General features: G+C 34.9%; 1 protein-coding gene across 1 annotated transcript in view; it reads right to left on the reverse strand.

Annotated features, from left to right (window-relative positions):
- LOC129231810 (FH1/FH2 domain-containing protein 3-like) overlaps window positions 1-13676 on the reverse strand; it is a gene marked incomplete at its 3' end in the record, with an annotated part of 200123 nt that overhangs the window by 186329 nt on the left and 118 nt on the right.

The following is a 13676-nucleotide window of genomic DNA, read 5'->3' on the forward strand; positions in this document are numbered from 1 at the left end:
TTAACCAGTGGCTGGGATTCCGAAAAATAAGAGCGATTTTTGTCTCCGTTATCCGTAAAACAAGTCGTTGTTTTGTTGATCTCTATCTTCCTGATTCAATTTTGATTCTTTTTTTGGAGTGTAAAAATCCATTACTACAATTGAGGCTCTTTCGGAGATAACGACCACCATTTTCCCGTTTCTGAAGTCATTTCGCGCTTGACTGTCACAAGTGCTCAACGTAACCACAAAAATCTGAAGATATAGGTTTTTCTTTTTTTTCTTTTTTTTTTTTTTGAAGGAGCAAATTAAAAGAATATACGCTGCTTGATCTAATCTTAGAACAATTATTAGTTAATCAAGAGAGCAAAGCCCAATTCTTAGGTTAAAAAAAAAAACTGATGCCAAGATCCCTAGGCAAATGGTTGCCACACTTTCAGTAGAAATCATTTTCTAGGAAATAAGATTTTTTTTTTCTTTTTCAGAATTAAGTGATTGTCAGTAGTTACAGGTTACAAAAGAAAATAACTTGAATTTTTGCAATGGAAATTTAATTTTGAACTTCAAGGGAGGGGACCGGACCCGGGGAACACTCCTTCTCCTACGCCGCTAAAATATTAAAGGTAACTGCATTTTTTAAAAATTATTATTAATTTTTTCTTTCATTTATTTTTCCTTTTATTTAAGCATTTATTTATTTATTGTGCATTTTTCCAGATGCCCAATAATTACTTTTAGCTAATTCTTTTCGGTGTGAATCGAGCAAATAGAAAAAGCATTCAGATTTAATATTTTCGTATATTTTAAGTTTTTCGCTTTAGAAATTACTTGAAGTGAACTTTTTTTTTTAAATTTGTCGATGTAAAATAATTACACGTACGTCTGCACACACGCACACCTACACACACACGCACGTGCATACACATACACACACCATTACATACATACATACATACATACATACATACACTGGTTATCATAAACTAAGGAAAAAATCACAAAAATGACAATTACTCAAAAGTTACGTGTAGAATTTTATGAAACTTACCCACAATACGCAACACGTAGTAAGATATAAAATAACATAAAAATAAATTATCAGACAATTATGGCAATATAAAAATCAACACATCCTCAAAATGAACAAATCGAAAGTGTCAGTTTGCTATAGAAAAAGTGCCTCAAATATAGAATATGTTCCCTTCTAGAAGCAATACAGCACATACAGCAGTAAGTATCAAGTGCGGCCAAGATCTGAGAGGGCGGGTTGAGAGCAGCTAGACGTCTCCCCCCCCCCCCCCCCAAGCGTTGTTGCCGAAACTAAGATGGACTTGAGCCGAGAAACAAATGTTGCTAGGTACGGTACTTTCTGATCATTTGGTTAGGAAAACCTAAAGCACCGATTCGGCCACATGATTCGGCTACGACGAAAGAAGAAACATTTACCCAATTTCTTCGAGTACTTTAGTTTAAAATATATCACATCACGGCAGTGTTGCCAGATGGTCAAATCCAGATTTCCCCAATTCCCTTCCAACTTTTCCCCAAAAAGCGATGTTTTCTATCAAAATTTCCCAAATTCAAAAATTATTTTTCCACGAATATTTTCATAAAATGAGTCGACTTCCTCTGATATTTTTGTCTCTTGAAAATTATTTTTCCCCCAAATAGCCAATTTTTCTTATAAAATTCCCCAACTTTTTTTTTTTCTTCCCATTTTCGTTTCTTTTTTCTTTTTTTGTCTATATCTTTATCTTTTTATTTTTACTAATAATAAAGCTGAAAGTCTCTCTGTTCGGATCTCTCTCTCTGTCAGGATCTCTGTGACGCGCATATCACCTAGATCGTTCGACTGATTTTCATGAAATTTGGCAAAGAATTAGTTTGTAGCACGGGGGTGTGCACCTTTAAGCGATTTTTCGAAAATTCGATTTTGTTCTTTTTCTATTCCAATTTTAAGAACATTTTCCCGAGCAAAATTATCAAAAGATGGACGACTAAATTACCAAGTTATCATAATGCGGAACCGTCACGTTGGCAAACCAATTGGCGAGAAATTCATCATGCATTATTTATAAATATATAGGGGAACCAAAATAACTTTTAATTTTCTACTACCGTTAAAGCCGTGCGGATGCCACTAGTCATAAATACAAGTACTTGACCAGGATATAAGAAATAACCAAATATTTTTTTTCTACTCAAATTTACTTACTCTGCTTCTGTATGTACATTGAAACTATGATTTTTGTATATATTTATCTAAGAACATTCTTCATCATACTCATTTTTGCCTGTTTCACGTATCAACTAGTTACTCACGCAGAACTATTAATGCGAATTCCGCAGCATAATACTCCACATAATGCAAAATGCGAATTCCATAAAGTTCAGCAAAGCTAAATCAACGCTGTTTGATACAAACAATGTAACTACCAGATGTTAAGACGCTAATTTAAATATGAAAAAAATATTTTTCCCCAGGTTTTCCCCAAGGAAAAAAATTTTCCCCAAAGAATTCCCCTCAAAACCCATTTCCCCAGAGAGCACCAGATTTCCCCAAAACGGGGAAATTTCCCCCAATCTGCAACACTGTATCACGGGACCTAAAATCGTTGCTTTCAAGAAATGAAGGATTGTCTATTCTCAATTGACATACATCACAGTAGGAAATTTCATTATAAAAAGGAGAGATAGCTTTCTTATTGTCCTTTGGCAACGGGTTAAATATTTTTTTCAGTTCTCTCTCAACAATAGTTAAAATAAATATTAATCATTTGGGAGATATAACCATCCGATGTTTTAATTAATTAATTGATTAACAAAAACGTTTCTGATTCGATCCATCGCGCTTCGAAACCATGCTTGCCACAATTTAATTACACACAAAAAATTTGATCAAAATTGGTCCAGCTATTTAAAAGCCTTATGGTTGATGAGAAACGTCCGCACAGAAGATTTTTATACATTAAGATAATGCATTTAAAGTTCCTGGTAAATTTCTTCTTAAAACAAACAGCAACAAAAACCACGTTCTTTTATATTCAAATAAATTCATTTCTCAAAGCAAGGGGAGCAATTCTCTCCCCCCCCCCATCTCCCTAACTAACTGGCCTGCCGTTCCCTATATTTGTCGAGTAAGCTTCAGTAGGAAAAAAAAAGAGAAGAAAAATGATTCGTTGCAACCAATGGGTAATTATTAACCTCCCCTTCAGTGGAAAAAAAAATGTAAGTGTAATCGTACTGAAATGTGCACAAGAAGTTAATCGGCCATTTGGAGTCACCGTCATAGAACAGCTGAATCCTCAACCATCACTAACGTTGCCACAGTTCACAAATGTCATTTTATGTTGCTATTTTTCGCCGAAATTATCCACTCTAAACTCAATTTCTCTTCATTCGAATGCTGTCAACAAATGAAACTATTTTCCGTACCAGCGGTCATCGATGGTCAATGGACCTCGGCTGCCCCTGGTATTGGTAGGGTTCCAGAGAGAGCAAAAGAGGAAGAGATCCATTACGGCTCATTAAAACATTCTCGGCTGCTGAGGATGGCGTCTCCGTTTCGCACCCCACCGAACACGACGAAAGATAAACATTCGACGAGCATCATCGCCGCACGACCGGAATAGGCTCACGAAACGCGAAATTTCTGAAAGAAACGCTGTCGCTTTATGTCAACAAACAGCCGAATCACAACATCGCGTGGAAAGTACTAAACAATTTGCCCATTTACGTACTTTCATTTCAGGTTTTCTTCTTTTTTTTTTTCTATGATGGGAAACGTTTCTCACATTCTTATTGTTTGTTTCGAGAATGGATATTTGATTTCTTTTTTCATTCCTTTTAGCAAAAATTACTATTTTGTTTTCGAAAGTTTAGTTTGTTCTTGTCCCTTGTGTTGTTTGTTTTCTAAACGAAACGTAGTCGCTTGATTTCAACAACAGCCGAAATACAACATCCCCGCGGGAAATGTTAAACAATTTATTCATTTACGCATACTTTCATTGCAAGTTTTTTTTTTTTTTTTTTTTGTGTGTGTTTTTTGTTTTTTGTTTTTTTGTTTTTTTGGTGATTTTTTGTTTTTATTATGGCAAACTTTTCACACAAACTTTTATTGCTTGTTTCGAGAATGGGTATTTGATTTCTTTTTTCATTCCTTAGCCAAAACTGCTGTTTTATTTTTAAAAGTTTAGTTAGTGTTCTTGTCCCGCTGGCATTCATAAGAGGAAACACTAACTTGTATGTCGTCCTGTTGTGCAACGAGTGTTATCAATCGATTTTTTTTCGTCTTACCCCCGTGTATCGCAATGGGGTCGTTTCCAAAATTTTAAAAGTATTTTTTTCTGAAAGATCATGCTTAAAAACATAGGATCTGATCATTTTTTGATAAATTTGTTTGTGTTTAATATTTTTAAAAAATTACTTAAATCGGAGCGCTTTTACTGTTTACGGCTTGTGCCGATGACATCACAAATGATGAAATGCCATTCAGTGTTGCCATTCACAGTGCAAAATATTTAATTCGCATCTTTACTCACTTGTATTGGCAACGATATGGTTGATAGCAAGCGTAGAGCGCAATTTTAATTCGCTGCTTGATTATCGTAACGTAGAAACGTAGTAGAAAGTGCATCATTTGTGACGTCATCAAGACCACGCCTTGTTTGAAAAATCGGAGATTTAAAAAAAAATAATTAAACTGTTGGGAGAACGAGAGTATTTTCTGGGTCCATGTTATTATTATTATTTTTTTTTTTTTTTTTTTTTTGCTCATTCTATCCATTTCAATGACTTAAAGTAGTACTTTTGACTGAAGTAAACTACTCTATTCGATTCATTCTAATGCCTGGTTTTTCAGTTTATTTTGAAGGAATAGAAAAGATGATTTCACTTAAACCGCTACTTTACGAAAATCGCTGCTCAGTACTAGTGGATGAGAACAATTATGCGTCCAGATGGCAACAACGAACTAAATACTAGGGCGTATCGAAAAAACCTTTTTTTGAAAAATTCAAAATGCCAAGTTGATAAAAAGTTGCTGCTACAGACCCACCTAAATCGCAAAATTTTTTATTCAAGTTAAAAAATATTTGGATTAAAAAAAAATGTATCGCACGAGGACTCGAATTTATGATTTCTACAAAAAAGAATCCTTTTTTTCTATATTTTTCTTAAATCAAAGAAATTTAAAAAAAAAATTCACCACAACATAACTGTTAAAATTTGATGTTTAGATCTTCTGCATAGTTTAATCAAAAATAAAGATTTTCTAAAGTTAAAGTTAATCTTTTCATTATGAACAAATTAATTACATTAAGAGGCATGAAAAAGGCTCCCGATGGTTCTTATGTAAAATGACCTCCTGAACTCAAACATGACCATTTTTTCCCCCATCACCCATGGCGAACCCCTATTTTTCTCAGATTTCAACAATTTCACTGCCATTATTTTGATTTCGAGAGAAACATGCATTAAATTAACCGCTAACATTCCTCTGAAAGGGTAGATAGATGAAAATTTAAAACATTAACATTTGTAGCAAGAAGAGAGACTAGGAGGAAAATGGGTTTTCCCTGAAATATTCAAAAATAATTTCAAACCATCTTTTTTTCAGAGTCCTAAAACTAAGGAGCTTAGGAGCTCTTTAGCCCTTACCGCTCTGCAAGTTGGTACAAGTTATTTTGAAACCCGGGGAAGGGGTATTTTTTGATCCAAAGAGGCTCATATTGCGTTTTTAATCTGTTTATTTTCAACTGACGATTTAAATCTTTGCGAATCAAATAAGATTGCCAAGCCATCTTCGGGGGTTGGTGAGCGTTAACAAGTAGCGGACAAAGCCCCCTAGTAGATCTAAAAATAAAGATCTTTTGCACATTTTGTAGAGAAAATGGGAATTCTGTCCATTACTTATCGTTTCCTCATCCTATCATCATCAGAATCGTCGGTGTCTGTTACCAGGGGTTGTAGTAGAGTGCAATTAGACATAAACCTAAACATCCAAAGTAAAAGTTTCTCTTCATCTCCAAATTATTCTATACTGTCCACATATTGTTTGGTAAAAAGTTACACCGTTTTCAGCGTCGGGTTTTGGGGGAAGGGGGGAAAAAGTTGGTAAATTAGTAGTTTTTATCAATTTTTTGAAGATATTTAAAAAACTATGGCGTTTAGTGCAAAAAGTGCAATATACAAAATAATCTACACTAAATTACGAACAAAATGGTACTAAGCATTATTTTGTTAGCTGAACGGTTCCAGATTTAAGGCGGATGTAAAAGTAGAAAATTTTTGCATTTTTAAGATTTTTTGGAAAATGAAGTTCTAACTACGTAAACAGAAATAATGAAACAATTTTATTAAAAAATAATATTGTACAATCGTATTCTAGTCTAAAAGAAACTAAGAGGTACCACATGGGGTTAGAAACGTAGAAATACTGGGAACGAGAACCGGTTTTCTGCAATTTACGTGAACTGTGATAAAGCACTTGAAGTTAGACTACGCTAGCTTTAAAAAAGATTCAGAACAAAACATTCAGAGATACACTTGAAAAGAAAGTTAGCTGTTCAGTCTTTAGCCTCTATTACCAAGTCTATGACAATTAACAACACCACTGTATGTGTGAACCCTAATACCAAGGGTGTTTTTGATCCGAAATTTCAGAAATTTCCGAAAATTTTGGGTTGACAACACATTCTAAAACTGAAAAATTATTTTAAAAAATAAAAAAAAATCCTTTTAAAATAATTTTTATTAATGATTTAAATGATTTTTGTATGCATATATATATATATACATATATATATGTGTGTGTGAAGAGTTTTTACTGGGGAGGGGGAAAAGTCGAGCTTCCTCATAGTTTCAGAAAATTTCACACTGCCGTCAGAATATTTTACTTGAGTCCACGTGCATCCCTGCCTATCACTCTCTCACATCCGATGGTGTGCACTGTAAGAAAATGAGAGACTTTAAGAAATACTGTCGAACCCGCTTAGGTGAATAGCCATTTTGCCACAAAAAAATATTCTAATGAGCGGGATATTCCAAAAACCGAGATAAAAATAACCGCATTACATTGGTTTGGTACATTGAAAATGTATTATATTAAGCTGGATATTCTTTTAACCGATATTCCAATAAGCGGGCTCGACTGTATTTTAATTTTAATTATGTGCATATCCTCCATCCTTGTTCAACAAACCGGCTCGATAAGAAAGGAGAGCAAATCTTCAATGGTGTCTGTTTTGGTTCCAGATTAAAATGAATCATCGGTCACCCCAAACTTAAAAAAAGTGTCCTTCATCATTGAGGAAGATCACCTTCTTCATCGTGTTTTCTGACGTTGCCCAGCTACCTTCACACAGATTTGCGAGCAATACATAAATTACGTAATTGCTCATTACAGGCTAACAACTTGTTTTTGGTGAATACGAGCAAGGAACCACAAAAGATGAAGAATAATTACGTAGATCACGTTCTGCCACTAATATTGAAGTCAAAGTTAAAGACTGAATCGATGCAACTATCAACCAAAGTGAATTTCTAGCTAACACTAAGAACAAAATGGACCTTATTTCTATCCTGACAATGTACTTGCAAAGAGGCGGTTGCACAGTTCATCAAACATCGGGTGACGCTGACTTATTAATAGTTTTAACAGCGATTGATTAAGCTAAGAATGGAGATGAAGCTTGTGTGATCGGTGATAACATGGACTTACTATTCTTGTTGAATGTTCACACACCATCAGAAAAAAAAAATGAAAATGGTGATACCAAAGAAAGGCAATCAGCAGGAGAAGGTGCGCACTGTTTGGGACATTCAGCGAAGGATTGGAGATATGAAGGGTGTACTCTTTGCAATATATGCCTTCACAGGATGTGACAATGTACCATCTTTCTACGAGAAAGGGAAATATTTCACCGTATAGGAAAGTGTAAGCCAACAACCCTCTTCTTACGAAGCTTCTAAATCTTTAACGATTCCAAAGCTGATCCCAGTGCAGTGGCTGACACAGGAAAGTATTTTTTTCTTGCGAGGTTTGGAGCAAAGAATGCTGAAGATCTAGATAGCGTTCGCTACCAGTGTTACATGCAGGCTATTGCAAAGCAGCCCATACATTCATTGTTCAAGTTGGCTTACACCTACTTCAGCAGCAACCAGGCAGCATTCATATAGAACCTATCACCAGGTTCAGCAGCGGCTGGATGAGAGAAAAAATTTACCTCCAGTGGGGGTGGAAGAAGATTGGTGAATACCTGAGACCAATTATAACAATGCGTTCTGCAGCTCCCTAGGAATTACTTTCCTTCATAGTGCGCGTTTACAAAGCCAAATGTTTCCATAAGTGCGAGTGCAGAAGTAGTGGTCTAAACTGCTCAAGCACGTGCAGTAATTGCTCAGGTCTAGGAAGTAATAATGTGGGCACTAATATCATAGACGAAGATCTAGAAGAGGACGGTGGTATGCTTGAAGAGAACTGAATACTGGTGGATACTTTACATCACAATATGTGGCATTCAACGTTGTACATTTTTATTAAATATCAGTATTGAACTCAGTTTAAGAACGTCAAAAATATACAACAATAAAATAAGGTTGCAATACACAGGCAAATATGCGTATTTTCTAAAGAAAAAACTTCAAAAGCTGCACTTATAAAAATGTTATCGTTAAAAATGATATAGCTATAAATCATAATTGTTATGATTTTTTATAATTTAAAAAATTATCTATGTTTAAAATACATTCATTCTTATTGCGGCATTGTCTAGAGAAAGTTTGTGTTTCTCCGTGCCGCAGATTTATGTAGCCACGGTCCATGAATCCACGGTCCTTTTCCCTTAAAAGTAGAGCCCCTTGAGTAGGTGATGAGGTTGTCGTTCCTTCAAGGGCTTATCACAAACATACCACCGGCCCTATAAATCGCAATTTGCTTTTACAAAACACTCTTCATACAAAAAATTAGTTTTCTGAGTGATAATGAATATTTTTTCCGAAAAATCTAAAAAAATACGAAAAATTTCTATTTTTCACTTGCCGTAACTCTGCAACCGTTCACTTAACAAAATAATGTTTAGCACCATTTTGTTCGAAATTTAGTGTAGATTATTTTGTATATTGCACTTTTCGCGCTAAACACCATAGTTTTCTAAATATTTCGGAAAAATTGATAAAAACTACTAAACTTCTTCCCCCCTCCCCCCAAAACCCGACGCTGAAAACGGTGTAACTTTTTACCAAACAATATGTGGATTGTATAGAACAATTTGGAGATGGAGAGAAACTTTTACTTTGGATGTTGAGGTTAGGCCTTTTTTTGGTCTATTTGCACCGTACTATTGGACCTTTTTTCGAAATTGAGCAGGTAAAAATAGAAATAACTAATTCAGATGATCCAGAAGCAGCCAAACGTTAGAGAAAAACAGTTTAAAAATTCCAAATATATTAAAAGGCTTAGAAAATTGAGTTAACCTGAGAGCGATATCTTAAGCGTGTCTGTTTCTGCTGCCGTTATCCTATTTCTTTCCTTTTTGCTGCGATGTTTTACACATTTTCTGCAATTTCAAACTATATTTACGCTTGAATATAAGTGCTGAAGAACACAGAATTCCTTCGCCTTTTTGTAAGACATGGGTAAAAAGAGGGGCTTCCTGCCCAAAATTGTGAAAAATTGAAGTCCCGAAAATTCCACCTTCAATGAAATTAGGAAGATGCTAGGATATCGAGGGCTCGCTCCCGGACGTCTTTCTTTGGAATTGCTAAGAGAGTAGTAAATTTTGAAAAAAGAAATATGTGTATAAAGAAGGCATTAAACTTATAGTTTGTACTTTTTCATTTAGGGGGCTAATGAACTGTCAAGGGGGGCTTAGCCCCCTTAAGCCCCCCCCCCCTTAACTCCGCCCATGAATCCAAATCTATTGGGAACAGAAAGAGCAAATCAACCTCATAAAATGTTGTTTTGAATTTCTCTCAAAGCAAAATATAAAAAATATTATTTGAACAAGAAACGCTAACTAAAATCATTATCTTCCCTTTTACATCATTTTTAAGTGGAAATAGGAGGAGCTTCGATAACTTGACACGACAAGGGGACGTGGAAACATGTCAACTTAAGCGGATGTCAACTTACTGAGATTCCATTATTTTAATTCCTGAAGAATTTCTGTATCACCTACTTACGATAATGTTAACATTCGCATTATGAAAATTAATTGCAGTAAATACATTTTCTTTCCGTTTTCTTATTTTAAAATGTACATAATAAAATCACTAATACGTACTATTATTTGAATACCCCAGGAGGAATACATTCATATTTTTTGAAAAGAGGTGAAAAAGCTTTTTCTCAGTTTAAGGATAAAAAGTCCTACTCACAACATGTGAGCAGTATGTGCAAAACATGTCATGGTGCCTTCTTTCTCCCAAGGACTTCCATGAGTACATTTATCCTATTCTTTCCTAGCCTTTTAGAATTGAAATTATAGCAGAGAGTGGTGCCTGACTCCTCTGGATAAAGGATGGAATCATCTAAAAGAGCTTTGAAAGAATTGACTGACCAATAAAACGCAGCGTAAAAATCAGAGAAGAGGAAGAGGTCAATATGAAAGGATATTGGTAGCAAAAGTTGGACTAAAATAGCTATTCAATGTCAGGGTTTCTGCAAATTTTTGTCAAGTTAGAGAGGTTTTCGCTCACTGAAATTAGCATAGAGTCAAGCATAATAAAAGTGAATTTCATGTTATCGTGGTAGTCGAGTTACCCAAGTTTTACTGTAATTCAAATTTAGATGAAAACATAGCTGTGAAAATTACTAAGCGGTAACCAACAATTGGAAGTTAAAACGTGTCATCAAAAACAAACACAGGACACAGCACGTTTTACAACTAATTTATCCACGACCACGCTCATAAGTCAAAATGACGTACTACTTTAAAAAGAGCTGCTGTCTTTTCTTCCGCTCTAGCTGTTTGTGTCGCCATCTACCGACTTTCAAAGCTGTTATAAACGCACCCTAAAGATCCCTCCACAGATTACTACCACTGCTACTTGCTATTCCTCAAAAAGATGATATATTTGTCTTTTGAAATGGATTCATCCAATGAGATAAAAAATCGTCTGCAAGGTTCATTGCATCCATTTTATTCCTCAAAAACCTCAAATGAGAAACATGCAGACTATGCCCATGCCATATTTTTAGAGTGGACGGGGTGACAACTTCCGGTGTGTCGTATGTATGCTCGGGAATATGGCTCGACACCGGAGCGTTAACCTTGGCGTCAAGCCCGTTTTATAGATAACACGACAAAAAACACCCCACGCAGAAGTGCGGACGATTTTTATTTTTGGAAGGAGTTAATGAAAAGCAAACAAGAGGAACGGATTCGAAAAGTGTCAAAATTGAGTTGAGTTGTTGGTGAAAAGCATAAGTGATGGAGCTAAATAGAATCAGCACGATAATCTTGTTAATCAATGTCCTGACGAGAAAAAAGACCTGCGCAATTCTAGTATTAACCATCCAACTAAAATATTAACAGCGATAGGTGTTACTATGGGCAAACCTAAAACCTGGTAGCGTCGTAATACCGTAATACTGTGATTTGGATCTGCGTAGCCTTCACATTGCTGCCATGCAAGATTTTCCTAAGCCGGGATTTATAAATTTTGGACCCCCTGTAAAAAATCAGCAGAGCCCTTAACTGCCCACTGGATTGCTCTAATCTCCCCCCCCCCTCCCGAAAAAAAAACCGAACTTTTTTAGCAAGTAATGGTTGAATGCTTTTAAATGCTTCAATATTTCTACTTAAATTTTGAATTCATTTGTTTAAATGTTTTATTTGTTTATTATTAATATTGTTTTTCCTTTTTGAGGTGAATTTTTACAGAGTTTCCGAAATTTCAAACTATAATTGAGGCATTGAGAAGCATTGGGATGTAAGCGCCAAAAATAAACATTTGGAGATAACCAGTACGAAAAGTAGGTGAACCACTCCTCTGTTTTGGAGAAAGCGATAGTACTTGCAGCCCTGATAGGCAGGGCCTGATTAGATTACTGAATAAGCGAACTAGGCCGTGGCCAAGGGCCTCCACTTTTTAGGAGCCCCCAAATGCCTAAACTGTTTCAGTCATTGGAAAAAAATGCGAGGTTTTACTACGAAAGGGTCCCGAAAAAGTGTTTGACCTAGAGTCCCCAGATAACTTAATCAGTACTTGCTGATAGGTGCGCATACGTGATTTAGAAAAAGTTTTCAATGAAAGCCTACCTAGGACCGGAACTTTAAACGCGTTTTACTAAAAACTTGAAAATGTCCAGGAACATCAATTTGCTTCTCACTGCCTCAACTACGATTGAATATAAGTTCTGAAGAACACAGGACTCCTTCACCTTTCTGTTAGAAACTATCCCCAGATACACATACATAACAGCATGAAGAAAAAAATCACGAAGAATAGATACAAGATTAAAATAAAGGCAATTGTAAATATTTATTGCGATACCCGGGGCGAGATGACGTGCGAAGCAAGACCAAGAGTATCGTAATTAATGTTTTAAACAAATTAAAGCCTTGATTAAAATAAGAAATAACAACGTCAGAAAAGCACAAATTCGCAGATTACTGCAATAAATAAATACATTTCTGTTGAACGGTGAAATAAGAAATAACAACGTCAGAAAAGCACAAATTCGCAGATACAAATTACTTTTAATGCCCAAAACAATTTAATGCGCTAAACAATTTAAGAAGTTAATTTTGCAGTAATCTGCGAATTTGTGCTTTTCTGGCGTTGTTATTTCTTATTTTACTGTTCAGCACAAAGGTATTTATTTATCAAATTAAAGCCTTATTCATGAGTTGGTAAGAAAGCAAGTGCAAGAGATCCTTCTGAACAAATTAAAACGTAAAAAGAGAAGTTCAGCTATTGTTGATCAATATTCGAAGAAGTTAATTTTTGTTCATCTTATATTTAAGGTCTCATCAGTACCGAGAAAGTCACATTCATTTCCGTTAATTGCTTTTAATATTGCTTAAAATACCTTAATTATACAATGTACCGCATAACTAATTGAATTTCAATATAATTAGGGTTCTTCAATTTCTACCGCATAAGTCAAGATGACAAACTCCTAAGTTGCAGAGAAAATTTTATTACCCTGGTAATGTTTCCAGTGCACACCACTCATCGATTGCAACCTTTGGATGTAGCATTTTTCGTAAAACTAAAAAAAAAATTTCTATCAAGTCCTCCATAATTTTATTGTGTCACATCAACTATTTTTATTAGTGTTTAAAATTTTTTATTGCTCGCAGTGTTCAGAAATGTTTTTAAAGGTAGCTTAGTTATGAAAATTAAAATATATTTACTGAAAGGCGAATTTCTTGTTAAAATGGCTATTAAATTTCTGGAAATAAGCACTTTTAGTACTTTTGCTATTAAGTTCATTGATATAGAATGCATAAAATATATTGACGAAATATTATTCCAGTGTTAAGGTAAAAATGATATGACAAAAAATTTTGGGTGTTAAAAGTAATTTTCCTAAAAAATGATGCAAATAATTTTCTGTCAGTTTTTGGATCTAAAAATTGAACTTTAAAAAGATATATGATTATCAAAATATACAACGCATCACCCAAATTTTTCAACCAAATTCTTTCAGGAATAAAATACGAAATCTGTGAAGCATTTGAAACGAT

Source organism: Uloborus diversus, chromosome 1, assembly GCF_026930045.1.
Source record: "Uloborus diversus isolate 005 chromosome 1, Udiv.v.3.1, whole genome shotgun sequence".
Classification (NCBI taxonomy): domain Eukaryota; kingdom Metazoa; phylum Arthropoda; class Arachnida; order Araneae; family Uloboridae; genus Uloborus; species Uloborus diversus.